This window comes from Lygodium microphyllum, chromosome 13 (assembly GCF_053477565.2).
Source record: "Lygodium microphyllum isolate KBCC chromosome 13, Lygodium_microphyllum_v1.1.10, whole genome shotgun sequence".
In the NCBI taxonomy this organism is placed as follows: domain Eukaryota; kingdom Viridiplantae; phylum Streptophyta; class Polypodiopsida; order Schizaeales; family Lygodiaceae; genus Lygodium; species Lygodium microphyllum.
Genome location: NC_141147.1, coordinates 1347982 through 1365949, shown reverse-complemented (window position 1 = coordinate 1365949; position 17968 = coordinate 1347982). Strand labels below are relative to the sequence as shown.

Here is a 17968-nt window from a genome sequence, read left to right as displayed (position 1 = left end):
AAGCAAAAAATAAAGTGATTTAAACATCCTCCAAGCAAAAGGGAGAGGGAGAGATACAATGCACTCTCCCTCTCTTTCTCTTTCTATCCCTCTCTCATTTCCTTCCCCTTCCTATCCCTCTCACTCTCTTTCTCTCTCATTTCCTCTCCTAAACAAGCAAAAAATAAAGTGATTCAAACATTAAACAAGCAAAAGGGAGAGGGAGGGAGAGAGAGAATGCACTCTCCCTCCTTCTCCCTCTCTTTTTCTTTCTCTCCCTCTCCTATTTCCTCCCCCTCCCTCTCCCTCTCCCTCTATTTCTCTTTCTCTTTCTTTCCCTTTCCCTCTCCCTCTCCCTCTCTTTCTCTCTTACTCTCTCGTTTCCTCTCCTAAACAAGCAAAGAAGAAAGTAATTTAAACATTAAACAAGCAAAAGGGAGAGAGAGAGAGAGAATGCACTCTCACTCTCTTTCTTTCCCTCTCCCTCTCTTTCTCTCCCTCTCTCTCCCTCTCCCTCTCCTTCTCTTTCTTTTCCTCTCCTAAATAAACAAAAGAGAACGATTTAAACCTTCAACAAGTAAAAGAAAGAGAGAGGGAGACTCACCAATGAGATATGGTGAGCGTGGGCGGCTTCTCTTTGCAACGAGGGCTCCTCCTCTCCTTCGCGAACAACGACGGTGGCGGTGGCGGTGGCGGCGGCGGCGGCAACAAGTCTCTTCCTCCTCTTCTTTCACAAAGCCTTGGCTCTCTCCCTCGCTCTCGCTCTCAAAAGGCGAAGAAAACAAAATGAAAACGGCGCTCTGGTTTCGGCCGCGCTTTTTTTCCCTGCGGCGTCGCTATATGCGTCGCTATTTGCGTCGCATTTGCGACGCATATAGCGACGCATATAGCGACGCAAATAGCGACGCCAATAGCGACGCCGATAAACGCCGTCGCTAATCGGCGTCGCTATTGCCCCAGTCCCTTGTAGTGACCGTGGACCAATATAATTAGGAATAGGTTGGGTAAGAAGACACCCTAAACTCTGCTACTCGCCTGAAGTTAATTCCGTGACCTGAATACGCCATTTAATGGGTGAAATGATCCCGTGGAATAGATACAACACATGTACAAAAAGTTGCAACATCGCATAGACTTGAGATTTGTACACGAGAGAGTTTTTGTCATTTCTTGGAAATGATGTTGGCAAGTTATTGCGCTAAGTGAACCTACAAAAGGATGAGTAATCATTCTGTTTCATCACCCTTTCCTGGGAAATAGTTGCTAAGGAAAAGGAAAGTTAGGTATTTGCCTGGAAGCAACTGACCAATCAATAGATTGAAGCGACATGGTCGCTGGAATCTACCATAACAAAACCTAAAGTATTGGTAGGGTATGACCCTAACCCAAGAATGATAGGAATCTTGCCAAGTTGCAATTGATTCCGGATCGAATGCGGGTTGCATTCGGAGAAAAGGAGTCACTCCTTAACAGTTTGCCAGCTAAACGACCATTGGAATTGATTGTGCTTGTAGCAGTTTAGAAAGCACTGTTTGCATTGTTTGCTCAATGAACTAAAGGATGAAAAGATATCTAAATACTTCAGGTTGAAGGCCTGAAGGGAGAGGCAGCTTCAGTTACCCCCGACTGCCTGCCTGACCCTAACCAAGGGGGTTGTTAACCGCGCCGGGAACGTGGACCAAACCCGCCGTGAGAGGTCTCTCCATTGAGTTCTACTTGGAGCAGGAGGACGCTTGGGTGCCAGAGGGGGCTCTGGCCGTAAATCCCTCGCCTTCCGGGCCCTGCACAAGAGGCTAACGTGACTCGGGATTGGATCTCGAGGCTCGCATACTAGTCTACGGGCGGAAACTTGGATTAGTGATCCCTGGTGGATTACTGGATAGCCTTCGAGCGGATTATGAATATGCCTACGGGCGGAACTCCTTGTATTTCAAAGATAAAATGATAAAATGATAACAAAGAAGTTGTTTGACATTGTTTTCTTTATGTCCTGTGATAAGATTACGTGAAGGAACCAGTGCTTAACAGGGTTAATCAAGGAAGCTGTTTGTTATATGTCAAATTAATGTGGTAGGTAATTACATAACTAAAACAAACCGAGGAAAGTGCGGAGGACGGACCATGGGTCTGTCCTATGGATGGGTGGTCCCGGTTAGCCGGGAACTTTTCTCAAAGTCTTCAACGAACAGAGGATGATCGTCATCACCGAAACAAGTAACGAGAACGATGACTTAGAATTAACTATTACCCGATTCACGTTGTTTTAGGGGAACGGAATGGGACTATACCTTATGGCAGAGAGGTCGAGCCTTGCATCCCTCTCGTTTCCCATTCTCCTTGAACCAAGTGCAGCGTGAATCCGCTTCAGACCTGGCGTTTCTGCGTAAAGTAGTTCGCTCGGGTCTGACGCTAGTTGCTGCTAGCTAATGACCAAACTAGAAAACCTTAATTCTGGTCGATCCTAAGTGGGAAACGGCTAGGACACTTCCGCTACGTGGCAGACGCGGAAAGACCTAGTTTACAAGTCCCGTAACATTCCATGGGAGTGCCGGGCGGAGTTCTCTAGACAACCTTCCGATGGACTGCCAAGACGTGTCCTAGAGGATTCTAGTGGACACGTTACAGGAAAGCATTTAAGTCTCTAGCGTGCATCCATTGTGCTTCCTCTATAGGATGGTTCTTAAATTTAACTAGATATCTAGAATACCTTCGGCCAGTTCTAGTGGTCATAAAGTCAGTGTCTATGATAGCTTCTGGTTCAAGTATTTCAGTCTCTTCCTCTAATAAAGGTGGGTTTTCATAAACAGGGTGGACAGGTAATTGGCCTCTAATTGGTCTCAATAAACTAATGTGAAATGTATTGTGAATTTTCCAATGAGATGGTAATTCTAACTTGAATGCATTATCATTAATTTTATGAATGATTCTAAATGGTCCATAGAATCTAGGAGCTAGTTTGACAACTGGATGTCTATCTACACTTTGCAGTCTACGTTTTTCTATTCTCAGCCAAACATAATCATCAAATTTGAAATTCATGGCTTGTCTTTTCTTGTTGGCTTGTTTGGTATATGATTGTTGGGCTCTAGCAATCATATCCTTAACCTCATAAAAAATACTATTATGCATACTAGCAATATCATCAGCACTCTGAATTCTATTAGACAAAGATGCAACAGGTGTAGATAATCTATATCCATAAATGACTTCAAAAGGTACTTTGTTTGTGGATGTGTGCGGTGTATTGTTATATGCAAACTGTAATAAATGCAAATGAGTGTCCCATGTTTGAGGTTTAGAGATAGTATATGCACGTAAAAGATCTAGAATGGTGCTGTTTGTGGCTTCTGTTTGTCCATTAGTTTCTGGATGAAATGCAGATGAGAAATCAATCTTTGTGCCTAGATTAGCAAAGGGAGTAACCCAAAAATTGTTACAAAATCTAGAATCACGATCTGAAATAATCACTTTTGGCAATCCATGGTTAGTAAAAACAGTTTTCAAAAATAACTGTGCTGCTTGTGATACTGTTAAAGTTTTCTTACATGGAATGAAATAAGATTGCTTACTAAATCTATCTACAACTGTCCAAATCATGTCATGGTTAGATTTAGTATTTGGTAAACCAGTAATGAAATCCATGGAAATTTGTTCCCAAGGTTTAGATGGAATAGATAAAGGCATTAGTAATCCATACTGTTTACCATGATGTCTCTTAACTCTTTGACAAATCAAACATTCAGAAACGAAATTAGATACATCTGCATCCATATGCGGCCAATAAAAATCTTCAGTTAACATACGTAATGTAGATATGATACCTCTATGACCTTGATATGGGGGACAATGAATTTCATTCAAAACAAAAGATCGGAATGGAATAGTAACACACAGTCTCTTTTCATAAAACATAAATCCATCATTATATGACAATGAATCAACAGGAATGAAATTATTTTGAACTAGTTTATACCAATCAGAATGAAAAGTAATATCCTGGTGATATGTATCTTTCATAGCAATCAAAGAATCAAAAGATATGACAGAAATATTATGAATTGCAGGTCTTCTACTCAATGCATCAGCAACTACATTTTCTTTTCCAGGTTGGTATTGAATGATAGGATGAAAACTTTGAATAAAGGAAGCCCATTTGATATGACGGTCAGAAATTTGGGGTTGGCTAAGTAAATGTCAAATGCTTTGCTGGTCGGTCTTTATCATAAATTCTGAACCCATTAAGTAGTGTTTCCACTGTCTTAATGCTTGTACAACTGCTAATAGTTCTTTGTCATATGTGGAATATTTTAGCTCAGAGGGTTTCAGCTTACAACTAGAATATGCTATTGGATGATTGTCTTGCATTAGTACTGCTCCTATTCCTGATCCGCTAGCATCAATCACAACTAGAAAGAATGGTCTATTAAAGTCAGGCAACTGTAAAACAGGGGCATTGGTTAATGCATGTTTCAGTAAGTCAAAGGATTTCTGTTGATTTTCGGTCCATTGATAAACAATTCCTTTCTTGAGAAGTTTTGTTAATGGTAAAGCAAGTAATCAAAAATTACGTACAAACTTCCTATAGAAACTAGCAAGACCAAGGAATGAGCGTAACTCATGCACGTTTTTAGGAATAGGCCAATGCAATATTGCATCAATTTTCTTAGGATCAACTTTAATTCCTTCAGATGATACAATATGACCTAAATACTCAATTTCTGTCTTAAAGAATTCACTCTTTTCAGGATTTGCAAACAATTGATTTTCTTTCAGTAATTGAAAAACTAATGACAAAATGCTCATAATGCTCTTTCTCATTTTGACTAAACACCAAAATATCATCAAAGAAAACAATCACACAGTACTGATATTTTAGAAAGATACGGTTCATCATTCTACTGAAGGTAGCAGGTGCATTAGTCAATCTGAATGGCATGACTAAGAATTCGTAATGGCCAAACTGTGTTCTGAATGCAGTCTTAAATATGTTAGATTTATCTAGCCTCACCTGATGATATCCAGACTTAAGATCAATTTTACTAAATATAGAAGATCCTTGCAGTTTGTCCATAAGGTCATCAACTCTAGGAATAGGATACCTATTCTTTACAGTGATCGTATTTAAAGCTCGGTAGTCAATACACATACGATAAGTATTATTCTTTTTCTTGACTAACAATACAGGTGCACCGAATGGAGAACTGCTAGGTCGAATTAAACCTCTATTTAGTAATTCTTCAACTTGACTCTGGATTTCTTTTTACTCTATTTGATTGTGCCTATATGGTGCTTTGCAAGGTGGTTGTGTGCCAGGTATCAAATCAATCTTATGGTCTTCTGGATGTGAAGGTGGTAAACCTGGTGGTAGGTCTTGTGCAAAACAGTCCTTAAAATATGCAAGAAATTCCTTATGCCTAGGGTGCATATGATTTTCCTTTGCTTGTAATTCATTCACCCAAATGAGATATGATTTAGTACTCTTGCGTAATGCACGTTTTGCTTGAGTATGCGAAAGCAGTGGAAAAACATTAGATGCATGCATACCATATAATGTAATAGATTTTCCTTGAAAATTAATATTCATTGTGTGTGTGGAATAATCTATATCTGGATTATGTTGGTGTCGCCAAGGCATTCCTAAAATAATGTCACTCAACTGTAATGGAACAACTAAGAAATTTCTTCTTTCAGTGTATGAACCGATTTGAATCTCTAAATCTTGCACTTCTTGTGTACCATTATACCTAGTACCTAAAAATGCAGCTTTTATGTGATAATGCGTAGGTACAGTCAGTAATTTCAATTCCTTTACCAATTTTGATGAAATAAAGTCATGAGTACTACCATCATCATGCAAGATAGTCTTTTCCTTTCCATGCACCAAACATTTCATAGTCAATAATGAATGTGGAGTAGGCATACCTGGTAAAATGTCGGAAGTAGTAGTAGTGTCATCCTCATCTTCAGTGAAATCAGGCATATCCTCATGTTCGTCTTCGTCCATGGCTCCAAGATAGTTGATATGAGCTGGTGGCTTCTTTGAATGACAATTTGCTGCGAGATGTCCAGGCTGGTGACATTTATAGCATACTATTGGCTTGGCTTTGGTTACATTATTTGCAATGGTTGGAAGTCTAGGTACATTTGGATTTGGCTGTGGAATAGACTTAGGATTTGGATTGACATTGGATGGTAATGCAGGTGGTTTAGCCCAATTCTTGCGGAAAGATGGTGAAGAGAAACGACCTGGATTAAATCTTCTAAAATTGGAATTGAATTGTTTAGATCCATAATTACCATTGGCTTGGAATTGCTGTGGTCGTCTGTCTCTACCGCGTAACTTATCTTCAGTGTCGTGAGCTAGTGAGATGGCGTCTTCAAGGGTAGCAGGCTTGAACATGTTCACTTCAGTGTAGTAATGTCCAAGAAGTCCAGACATATACTTCCGCTTATGTGTCATCTCTGGTACGTCTTCAAGCATGCGTAGCTGTAAGAGTGCATTCCAAAAACGCTCTGTATACTGTGGTATAGGCTCACGATCCCGTTGTTGAAGTAGATCCCATTGCTTGATAGCCTTCTCATGAAATTGCGGTGGAAGGAAATTCTGCATGAACTTCTTCTTGAAATCTTCCCAAGTAGCAGGACATTCTATGCTCTTGCGTACTACAGTCCACCAAAGTGATGCTCTGTCTACCAAATGATTAGTAACATACTTGATTTTATCTTTTTCTGGATAGGTTTCCTCATTAAAATAGTCATCAAACTGGCTAATGAATGATAAAATAGTATTTCCTTCTCGTATGCCATTGAAAGTGCGAAATTCGAAACTTCGTTTACTTATCTTTGATTCCTTGCGAATGGTTTGAGCTTCAAGAGTGGCGTCGATGGTATGTCGAATCAAATCTTCAGCTTGAGGTTCTTCTTTATCGGTGGACGCTCTTTGTAATTTTGTCAATTGCGCTTGCAATGCTTGCCTAGCCCTTCGTTCTTTTTCCAATTGCATCATGATTAGGTCCAGCTTTTGTTCCATGGTAGGCTCAGGTAGGTCGTCTTCAGCCATAGGATCATCCATATGTGGTTCCGTCATCCTGTAAAACTCAAAAAACCTTCCTCTCTCAAAATCGGGTTAGCGGGATGAGCGTAGCTCAAATTCAGGGTTACAAGGCTATGTGTTTTTTGGGTATTTCTTTCTCAATTTTCAGAAAATCTGCGATATTTCCTTCTTCGTATGCTGAAAATACTTCAGCAAACCTGCGTATACGTAGAATTCTTTGCCATGAACAACTTTGCAATTCAGAGTTTCTGCACAGGAACAACCCTTCTAGGAGTTTTGAGCACTAATCAGTTCTGACTCCAATTGACTAGTCTGACTTGCAGAGTTGCAGACTTAGCCGACTTGCAGAGTTGCAGACTTAGCCGACTTAGTGAACTTGCAGAACTTGATCACAGTTGACTTGCAGGACTTGATTTCTGGAGTGCAGGACCTGAAGTTTGTTGACTTGCTTGTCTTGTCCAACTTGATTAACCTTAATGCTTTAAGCTTAGTAGCTTAAGCTTATGGAAGGGGGGGGGGAGGGGTAATTGAGAAAAACGGCGTAGATCATGGAGGACGTGGGCAGCCGTTTGTTGACGTCGCGGATTTTTCGGACGTCCTCTTACAGCTCGATGAAGATTTTTGTAAAGCTTCTTAAATTCCTTAAGCCTTTAAGCTTTAAGACTAAGCTTTTTGAAGAAGATAGATATGAGCTTCTTACTGTATTTCCACGACTTGTTTAGGGAGATGATGGAGTGGTCCTCTGCATGTACAGCCTGGTCCTTCACGATCTGAGAGTAGAAACAGGGGTTCTTGATCACCAGAAGTCTGCCTGTATCGACGGTTTGCGACGAGATTGACCATAGAGCCCGATCGTTCGAGGAGCTCCGCCTTCACACGAGATGGGTAGCGATTGGAAGCTCTTGATCTCAGCTCCGCTCTGATACCACTGATGCGCAGATCGGTCGCTGTATGCTCACGTAGTGAATCCCGGAAGGTCCCCAAGAACAATGAACTCTACCTTTTTGCACAAAAAACAATATAAAAGCATGAACGACAAGAAGCAAGAGACCAATTGGGTTCAATCTCCCCCCATGCCTTGTGTGAGCGCTTCACAAAGCATGTATTTTATGTATATTTCCATCTTCATGCTCAATAATAGCCCAATTTACAAAAATATGACAAGCTTTTAGCTTTTGAGTTTGCTTTTTTTACAAAAATAGGAAATAAAGCTAATGGACGGTGCCCATGGAGTCTGGCACGCCCAATCTCAATGTCCCAAATAGAAATAACATATCCGTGCGCATAGGCGCATACAAAATAATAATCAATAATCAATGCCTCAATAGACATGACAAAATATAGGCGTGGCGCCTATCAAAATATAATCCATAGGTCGAATACTCGCTAGACTCCAATGCTTTCCTCCGCCACTGCTGGTATCTCTACACATCAATTGAAGCATTCACAATCGTTAGTAAAATAATACAATTAAACCGACAAAAGTGAATACCTAGCAGTCTTCAGCTACATAAATAAATCAACTAGTTAGAAATAAATCCTAACCTTAATTTATTACGAGTGCGCACTCTAAACTCATAAACATTTATTAATTTAATATGCATTTTGCGGAATCACCCGCTATGGAATCACCCATGTACACACTAAATTAATGAAACGCCCGAAAAGGACAGGCGTCCCCATCAACTTCTCGCACAAAGAATCCACTTTGTGTATGAGCCCCGGTCATCAAAGTTTACGGAATCCACCGTAAAACCTCACGGAATCCACCGTGGCACGGAATCCACCATGAAATATGCCTCCTGGCATCACTAAATCACTGTAAAGATGATGAAAATTCATTGGTAAGTTTAAACTTGTTATGTTGGGGTTTATGGAGTCACATAATTGAGGTCAGCAATAAGAGAATCAATGTGAAATATTTATTAGATGATCAATGTAGTGGCAAACTTTGGTTTTGAGAGCCTTTTACTAGGGCAAATCTAAATTATGAAAATACATGCTTTCAAATAGATGGTTGTTTTTGTCACATTGATTGTCCACATATTTCCAATAGTGGGCAACCATTCATAGACTTCTCTTGTGCTCATTGCAAAGGTATACCTACGCTTTCTAACTTTAGGATGAGAGTATATAGGGAGAAGTTAGTCCAAGAGAAGAGAGGGGATAGGGGAACTGGATTTGGCAGAAGATTAGATTATCTCACTAGACAGAAGCTCAAACAAACAACACTTGTTTCCAAAAAGCATATAAGAGAACTCACTTGTAAACTATGCAAGTATAAAAGCTTTGGCTTGCAGCTCTTTTAGTGAAAATAAGGAGCTTACATGAAGCCAACATGGAGTCTCTTAATCGAAGAGATGTAAAGAGATTTTGTAACAATATAATAGAAGCCCATAGATTGGGAAAGTTTGGTGGAAAACTTGCTCTCTAGGACTTCTTGCAAGACATAGCTACAAATATGTTACGATCAAAGGGAGGCTAGCAATATAGTGCAAATACCAAAGCTTTGTTTGAGGTTGCAAAGATGTGGGGTGGACCAAGGTTGCATGATTTCCTCACTACTAACCTCAATGGCCCTTCACTCTCAACGACAAAGAGAGCCCATAGACAAGCCACCCACTTCATACCTGGTATACATGGATAAATTTTTGACGCCATTGCTGAAATATATCGAAAGGAGAAAGAAAAACATGGCATTGTAGGAAAGACTCCCTTTATTTTGGTGGAAGATGAGACTACCGTAAAGAAGCGAATAAGGTAAACATATTGCAAAATTTGTTTTCTAGGATCGTAAAAAATATTCTCGATCAACTTTTAAATTTTATGACATTTTTTGTTTTGATTGTAGGTGGAACCCTAAAGATGATATGCTTATTGGGTTTGATGGATACAAGTCTTTAGACCATGAGTGCGGGACTACATCCATGATTAAAGTTGGAGAAGGAAAAGCAAGCTATGATGTAATTGTTGATGCTTTTGAGACTCGTATCATTGGTGGTTATGCAAGAGTCTTTGTTGCAAATCCACTTCATGAAGCACTTTCGCGCTTAGTTGTGGTGGCTGCTCATTGCACATGCAATCGGTTTGATGCAAGTTTTGTCCAAAGCAAATGGAGTGAAATCTCAACATTGTGGGATGAGAAGCTTGCCTCGACAATAGGTCCTATTATTGGACATGCATCAAGATGGAGATAGTCGACGAAGAAAACTAATGTTAGTTAATTATGTTCACAAATATGGCACTAGATACAAGATTGAATGGGATGGATGGCCTCTCTCAACCAAATTATCAAATGGAGAGGTTTTTGGTCTACATGATCAAGATTTTATACATAATGGAAAAAAGCTTGTCAATATTCTTAACAAACCAAAGCGTCAACTAGCTCTTGGTAATGTTTGGGTTACCTTGAATCATGTTGCCATTGTTTATGATTCCTTTTCACTTGACAAGCATATGCTCAAGGAAGCTGATATTAGGCGAGATGATCATCAAAATTGGGCTGCAGCACAAAGAATGTGTAGTAGGCAAGTCCAATGGTGTTTGGGAGAGCTAGCAAATAATGGAAAACATAGAAAAGAGAGGAGCATGGTGGGAACACAAGCTTACCTTGAAATTGTAGGAGACTAAATTGATATTTTCTTGTCTCCACACCTCAGCTTGGTGGAGAGAGTCCATTTAGCAGCAAAAGTGGCATTTTTTTTTCAAGTTTGGAGATCCTGGATTATGAAACATGCAACACATACATTGTCAAAAAAATTTATCAATAAGGCGGCATTCTTAGATGTACAACTCTCGTGCCACTTTGTTGTACTATTCATAAAATATTTTAAAGATTTTCACTCAAATAAGATACTTCCAATACATTTGACTGGATCTAATGCAATTGAAACCTTCTTCAGCAAATTTGGGAGCATGGTTGGCCAAGAGCAAACTTATGATTTGATGGACATGCTACATAGTATAGGGATCTTGAATAGGCTTTCATATTTTGAGTGCAAGGAGAATAGTGTGAAATTTTCACATGCCCATAAGAAACAGGAGCATGTATGGAGAGAGTTGAATCTCAAGGAGACCATGGAAGAAGCAGATTTAGGTGATCACATATGTGTTTCAATTGATGAGAAGATAATTGATGCCTTGAAAAGGGGATTACAAAGTGCCACCACATTTGTAAGCGTTTACAAATAAAACCAAAAGGAAAAGAGGATAAGCAATGGTGGTTGGAGTCTTGGTCCGAAGGTTTTTTTTATGCTTACACCAGTTCAAATTTCCAGGATTCTGATACAGATGAGGAATTTTCAGCTCCTACAAATGATGGAGTGGATTCAGAGGAGGATGTATCCACAAGTGAGATAAGACATGTAGTAGATTCTTTGTTAGATGAAAAGGACAAAGTAAATCCAGTAGTGGAGCTTGACAATAATAGGTTTCTCTTTAAATCAACATTGGTAAGTCAACTCAATGGCAATCCCACATTGTCCAAAGATAGGGTTACAAGGGTGCGACAAGGAGTATACTATAGTAAGGAGGAGAAACATCATATTCAAACAAATGACAATCTATTTGGCATTGGTTCAGATTGTGATGTGTTCTTCCAAGAAGAGCATACCAATGGGAAGATCACAAGGCTATTGATAAGATCTTCAAAAAGTATTTTAAAAAATAAAAGCCAAAGTGTGTGGTACTTAGGACGAGTTCAAAAGATGAGAAGAAAAGTTGGTGGCGCCTATGTGGAATACAAGAGAGGGTTTAGCCTCCTAGATAGGCCCTTAGGAGTGGAGGTTCAACTTAGATGGTATCAAAAATCAAAGGGAACACGTCCCTTTACATATGATTTGACAGACCTTGATATGATAGATATTGAAAGTGTCATTGCTCTTACAAACCTCACATATGATTATAATAATAAAAAATATGAGCTTGATGAAAATGATTGGAAGATCTTCAATGAATTTGTAAACGACCATCGAGGATAGGTAAACGAACATTATTTTTCCTCTTTTTTAGTATTATCTCCTATGTAAATTGAGTGAAGGAAAAAAGTCTGATAGAGTGATTTTGAGGTGATTTTTTGGCATTTTCCTTCATGTTAATGTTTTATATTTGTATGTTTGTGTCAGGAATGCGACTAGTGGATCATGGTGATGCATCTAAGCATGTCGGAATCAACATGGACTCTAGCTTTGAAAATGCCAAAGTGTTAAGTAGAACACACTTATGGATTGGAGAAATTTTTTGTATATCATATTTTTTGTATAGCTATTTCTACTTTGTAAAGGAATACAAAATAAGTTTTGTATAAATGCAAAAATTAAAAAAACCATATTTTTCATTGAATCATCATGTGTATTTTATATATTCACATTTTTTGTATAGCTACATCTACTTTAAAAAAGGAACACAAAATAAGTTTTCAGCAAATGTAAAAATTAATTATGTGGATTATTCTAGAATTTTCTTTTGGGCTATAGAAATACAACATGTTTTTTCTTTTAATGTACCTACCTCCTTGAATTACAAATGAAGTGTGGCTTCATTGTGTTGCTTGAATTATGGATTGAGTACATTTAATTCTTGTCATCTCCGAGAGAGAGAGAGAGAGAGAGAGAGAGAGAGAGAGAGAGAGAGAGAGAGAGAGAGAGAGAGAGAGAGAGAGAGAGAGAGAGAGAGAGAGAGAGAGAGAGAGTGTGTGTGTGTGTACACGTGTATGTATGTGCGACATATATGCCTTTGATCTAGAAAAGATGAGTCGTGGAGAGGATATTTTGAGATGAACTAGATACAACAGATATAATGATATACCTTGCTAGAGCCCTACTACCACCATAATAGTGCAACATCAAGATCAATATTGCAATGTAAGCGAGCTCAAAGATAGTAATAGGATGGTCAAAGTATTTAGTTATGTATTTTTTTATTAAAGACCTCTAAGACTAACTTTGGGCTAGTCTAGCTTCCTAGTAATTGTGTATCATAGCTTTAGGCAATGCTAGCCGTAAAGATACTAATGTGAATGCCTTTTTCTAGCTAGTTCTGGGTTGAGAATTGCATGCTCTAGTTATATACTTGATGTCTCTATCTAGAAATTATTTTAAAGTCTTACTTTTATTGATAAAAATTTGAAATCTATCTTTGTATGTCCTATGTTACAATGATATTTTCATACTCACTAGAACTACTAAGAGATTGTATGAACCATTGGGAGTTGCTTTGTGGTCAATTCTATATTGTAGTATCTTGTATCTATACTATTACATAGGGATCTATTAAATTCTTTACTAAAAAAAATAAACTCACAGTAAGGGATTTATAAATATTGCTAAAAAGTCATATAAGGGCCAATAAAATTTTACAAAATAGGTTACATAGGGATATATAAAACATGCCTTGAACGCACGGGATGCCTAGGATTTATACATAGTAACTATTTCTTCATGATGTACCTATCAAGGGATGTGAAGTCTATGAAAAGAATGAGGAGCTTGATGAAGATGACTGCATGACATTTGTAGTCAACCATCTTCATGATTGTGACACAATTTTGACAAAGCTAGAAGACATTCATCTTACTCTTTCTAGAGCTAAATCGATCTTTGGAGTTGAAGATGTCCTAGTGGTCGGACATCTGTGTGCCCCCTATGGATGCAAACCTTCGCCAACCAAGATAGATGCCATCAGCACAAAGTAAGAAAAATGCACAAATATTTCAGAGGTGAGAAGATTTATTGGCGCATGTGTATTATATCTCATATGGATACCACATTTTGCTCATGTAGCAGAAAATATTTATCAATTATTAAGAAAATGCCAAAGATTCTCTTGGAATAAAGAGCATACTCTCACTGTATGCAAATTAAAGAAGTTGTTAATTTCAGCCCCCACTCTCAAAAGGGCTGATTATTCAAATGGTCAACCCATCATCCTTACTGTGGATATAAGTCCCATTGGGATAGGATGGGCTATTGGCCAAGAAGATCTTGAAGGTAACATGTATGCAATTCGTTTTGGAGCAAAGGTTCTCAATGAACGTCAAAGAAGATATGCACAAGTAAAAATGAAATTTTGGGGAGTTGTAACAACATTAAAGTGTGATCGTGAATACTTTAAAGGTGCTTCCGTAGTGGTGGAAACTGATTGTCTTCCACTCTTGGGCATGATTGCCAACTGCTCTACACCTGACATTGCTATGCTAAAATAGATTGTATATATTAAATCTCTCAACCCCAAATTAAAGCATATTGCAAGAAATGAGAATCCGGTTGCTCACATCTTGTCACGAGCAATATATGACAATGAAGAAGAGCTGATGGAAGAAGATGAAGCTGAAGAGTCTATACTTCTTGAATTTCATTCCATGGCTACTGAAAGTTCATTTTCAATTCCTGCATATACTAGTCCAAAGCTGAATATTACAGGTGTAGCTGATCTTCTTAATGTTACAGTTTTAAATACAACAACAACATGAAAAGGTGCTACTATAATTCAGCCAACCAGCAACAAAGATCAAAGATTTGTCTATAGAAGAAGGGTAGTCAACTAGAAGCCACCATGCTCATTGCATTGCTCAAGTTCTAGTCCATTTCCTTGAAGAAGATTGGCTGAAGATCGGCCAATATTTGAGCACAATGAAGAAGAAAGAGACTTGGACTAATGAAGAGTTCAAGCATATTAAGAGGAAAGCTTATGGATTCTTTCTTAAAAATGGGCATCTATGGAAGCATGCAAAGAAGAAGAAAGGAGCGTGTGTCTAAGTTTTAGGTAACAAAAGGTTGCAACAACAAGTAATGAAGGAATAGCATGAAAGCTTGTGGGCTGGCCATAGAGGCATATGGGGAACCTTTCTTAAAGTCAAAGAAAAATATTGGTGGCACAACATGTATCGAAACATAGAGAATTTTGTTAAAACATGTTATGTGTGTCAGATATACTCTATGGTGGTTAAGCATGGAGATGGGTTACGACCCACTTATCCCTTGTCTATACACTATAGATAGGTTGTTGATCTTGAAACCATGCCTACAAGGATATGGAATATGCAGTATTTATTGCTTGCAAGACAAGATCTAACCAACCAAGTTGAAGGTAAAGCTTTAACAACCAAGACCACTCAAGGTGTTTGTCGCTTTTTGCTTCAAGAATTACTTTGTAGATATGGTTGTGTTGGCAAGGTAACCGCAGATAGAGAGAATTAGATGCCGATGAGGCATGCAACTTCTTTTCGCGATTGGGTTAAGTTGGCTTTAACGTTAGCTTACAACCCTGAAGGCAATGGGAAAAGTGAGAGAGGGCATTAGCCTATTCTCAAAGCTCTAGCAAAGTCTTGTAGAGGAAAAATCAAAGCATGGCCTAAATGCTTCCTTTCGCATTATGGGCTGACTTGACTACTCACAGTGCTACAACTGGTTATATGCTAGCTGAACTTATGCATGAGCAACAACCAATTATGCCAATTGAAGAATCTAAAAGCAACATAAAGTGGCACATGCCAGAGGATGTGCAAGTTACGAGGGGCTGAATGTCATGAGGTTCTTTGCCCATGGTCTAAACATAAAACTTTTAACCTTTACATGTATTACTTAGTCACTTGTAATCTAGACATACTACAAGAGACTTGCCTAGTGCAATAAAACATAAAACCTAACTCCACCAGCATATGGCATGGTGAAATAAAGATGGGGGCTCTTTGCCTTAAAATGTAATAAATTTACCATGGTCCCTTAACAAGATGATTGAATTTGGTCACTTGCTCTTAATTTTCCTTGCATTGCTTACATGAAGTTGCTACAAGTTTTGTATGTCATGCTACATATGACATGGTATGAGTGATCAAGGACAATTATATGGCTTATGCATGAGGCCTTGACTTCATATGTCAATGATGAAGTTACTCTAAAAACATGACTCACAAATTCATTAGAAAGAAAAATCACTTAAGTTCACAAAGTCTACTATGTTTGTGAACATAGGGCATTGTATATGTCTTATGTCTTACTTGTGTAACTAATGAGACACGAAAAATAAACAAGGAAGAAGACAAGAAGGGCAGTATGATTTTTTTCGCGTTTTTCGGGATGAGCAGGAGCCATGGATGGATAAGGGGAAGAGGTGTCCAAAGCTACCACATAAAGGGGCAGTTCAAGCCATGCAACCAGAGTTAACTGCAGCAAACTCCAGTTGACATGTAAGTGCTACTCTTTCCGTGCTTTGATGGAAGGCCATTCTTGGCTGAGTAAAACATGGTAGAACTGTGTATTTAAAGGGCGACAGCCCATACATACTTGAGCTCGATTATGAATCTTGAGGAAGGACTAGGTCTGACTTGTGTATGCTAAGATAAATCTCCCATATCAAGAGAGATATACAATCCACTCTCTTAACTCTTTTAAGAGTTGAATAGCGACTATTATTGGTCTTCCAATCCTGTTATTTGAAGGGCTTAAGTTCATCGACTTGCTTTATTGATTAATCTTCTTGACACAAAGGGCTCATTCTTGCTCTTGGAAGCTTACTGCAATCTACCATAGAGGAAGCTTGAAGAGAGGAGTGTCAAGAATCCTTCTTGACTTGTTTATGAGAAGAAAGTGGGTTGAATATTTCAGAGAATTGTGGGGAGCAGCACTTATCTTCGTCTTCTTGAAGATTCATGGCATTGATATGCTTGATGCAAGTGGATATTGAATAAGTATTGTGGAAGGGGTAACAAGAGAGCATCTTGATTGCTCTATGTATGTGCTTGGGGCTGAAATAGGTAGCCAATTATAAAGAAAACAAGGGCAGTAGGAATTCCTTCTTTTCTCCTATTTCTACATGCCTATTGCAAGCTTCCTATTGCTTGTTACATGCTCTTGAATATAGGGGTTGTTTTTGTACTTCATCAAAGTGTCTTCTTGGGAGGTAGATGCCATGAATATGGGCTGAAATAGGCAGCCCACACAATGATTTATGGACAATAGATCCTTTTACTTCTCTATTGCTTCATATGGTATGATTTACACTTATATTTGGTTGATCTATACACTCTGTTAGGAAAAGTCCATACTAACATCAAAGGTGAATTATGAAAATTTTATGGGCTGATTTGGGGCATATATCTTCAGCCATATTCAAAGAATTAGCTACAAGAGTGGTCTTTTAATTTCTTGCTCTATAGTTGGCATCTTGTCAAAATATGCAAGAATCATTTGCCCCTATGGTAGGGCAATGTTTGAATATCAATCATAGATACTTTGAATTGAATTAAGATGAGCTCTTTCTCTTATTTCTTGACCGTGGCATCATAACCTTATTAGGATCTTTATATGAAGATCTCTTGAAGCAAAACTCTTTGTCCTACAAGCCTTGTAATTAACTCATAATCTTTGTTCCTTACAAGTATACATTGAATGTAATCATGCAAAGTTGGTCCATGCTTGAATGATGCAATGCAACCTTGTTTTTTATACTTCTACTTAACTTCATAATCCATGATTACTCTCACATTCAAGAAAACAAGGTTGGCTTGAATTAGAGCTTATGAGGTAATACACTTGTGATCTTTGCTAAGAACTTGCAATTGGAAGCCCTTGATTTTGCTTGAAACCTTCAATTCTTCTCTTATCTCTACTATCTCTGGATTCTAAACTCTTGAACTACAAACATTCTTCTTACTCAAACCCATGTGAATGACCGTGAAGTACCTCTTGAACCTTTAAGCATTCACTGTAATCTAATTATCTCTTGAAGCCACATCTCCAATTATATTTTCTACTTTTCTTGTCAAACCCTTGTGGTGCTTTTCAACCCTACGCATTGCAATATTGGTGAACCCAATGTGAAGGTCAATGTAAGAAAACTCCAAGATGGGGGATTCTTCAGAAGATACTCTACAATAGTTGGTGCACATTCTGCAGCACACTGAGCAACAACAAATCCAAATGTTACAACAACAACAAG

At 38.5% G+C, this 17968-nt stretch overlaps 1 pseudogene; it reads left to right on the top strand.

The window, feature by feature from the left end:
- Window positions 1-9371: 9371 nt before the first annotated feature.
- LOC148026278 (uncharacterized) lies at window positions 9372-10663 on the top strand (annotated as a pseudogene).
- Window positions 10664-17968: the final 7305 nt, after the last annotated feature.